Source organism: Octodon degus, unplaced genomic scaffold (assembly GCF_000260255.1).
Source record: "Octodon degus isolate 3935 unplaced genomic scaffold, OctDeg1.0 scaffold00006, whole genome shotgun sequence".
NCBI classification, from domain to species: domain Eukaryota; kingdom Metazoa; phylum Chordata; class Mammalia; order Rodentia; family Octodontidae; genus Octodon; species Octodon degus.
The window spans coordinates 17,614,605-17,616,243 of NW_004524582.1; positions in this window are offsets into that span (position 1 = coordinate 17,614,605).

Genomic DNA, 1,639 nt, shown 5'->3' on the forward strand with positions numbered 1-1,639 from the left:
TTTATCATAAATACACATATAAAGGATAAAGAGGATATAGAAGGTTCAGTACTACCTGAAGTTTCACATATACTCTATGGATCTTAGATCATCACCTTTGAATAAGGAGGAATACTGTTTTCCACATTCTAGGACTTACAAATTAACAGAGTACGTAATCATTTGAACAATGTCTCATTTTATTTTTTCCCAAGAGAAAAATTATGATACATATATTGACTGTTAATATAAAGTAGATTCCACTACAAAATAAACAATGTTTAACACAAGCTATCGATATATATTTTATAAATGAACACATTTGAATAAATGAGTTGTGAGAAAAATCTAATCATTGGCAAGATGGCAAATAGTTTACTTCTTTTTTCACACAAACCATTCTAGTTTGGTTTCACAAATGAGTCCATCCTTAAGCCTCCTATGATATTCCAACCAGAAATGGTGGCTTTCTTCTGTGGTCTACATGTCTAACTCTAACATGTTTTTCTAAAAGTAATTCATAACTGCATGGACTTCCATTTATTACTTACTATGAGTCTGAATTTGAGCAGTTGAGAAGTGGATAACATCCTTTCTCTTATGGTGTCTTATGGTCATGATTTGTGTCTAGATGACCCCAAAGCCTCATGCAATCATGTGGCAAGACTCTAGTTTGGGATTGATTCATGATCTAATGCTGGGATTATGGGTGTGAGTGCTACACGTGCCCTGGTACAGATAGCCTGCATACAAAATAAGGGAGGGAAAGAGGGTTTCTCTCTGCCACTCTTCTGTTTTTGCTCTTATTGCCCTCTGCCATGTACCATCTGCCTTGCAGCCAGCCAAGTATGGACTGAAGCCTCCATATACTGTGGGCTAAGAAAACTTTCATTCTTTAATTTCGGGAGTCATGTATTTTTTCTCATCAGTGAGAGAAAAGTACAGACACTGGTGGATGAAGATGAATAAAATAAATATGCCTGGTGCTTGGCATGTATTCTGGGTAATTCTCTAAAAAAATGATGCCTTTTTCTGGATAAGTCATAGACACTTGGATCTGGCATGGGGTGGGTGCAGTGAAAAAGCAGACCATCTTTACGCAATGATAGCTGAGGCTGACTTACACAATGAATTTCTTATTATATACATGGAAATGAATCATGAATGTTTTCATAGTACTGACAATAAGATAGCCTCCAGTAACTTCAGCAGTGGGGGAAGAGGCTGCCCATATAGGAACCAGAAATGTATTTCAATCTTGAAAATATTCTGAGACTAGGTGCTTGTTGTTGATGGTTTGAGTTGGTCTATTCCAGTGGGGTGAAGAATGATATGTTAGATTTTAGGCTTGAAAAGATATCCTAATGTAACTTTATCTGATTCCCAATTCTGGCCTCCAGAATGGAAACTCAATTATAATCAACAAGCATTCTTTTTGAAGCCCTCTCATGGATATGGGACTGCTCAGATTGCAATAATATATCACAAATTAGTTGACAAAATGAGTTAGAGAAATACATTAGCTCCTGATTCAGAGAGCAGAGGAATAAAAGCAGAGTAAGCTTACAGATATTATTTTGGAGAATGAAGACAACTCACAAAATCTAGGAGAGGTTTAGCTTCCCACATGACCTACACTACTATAACACTGCATTGGCTC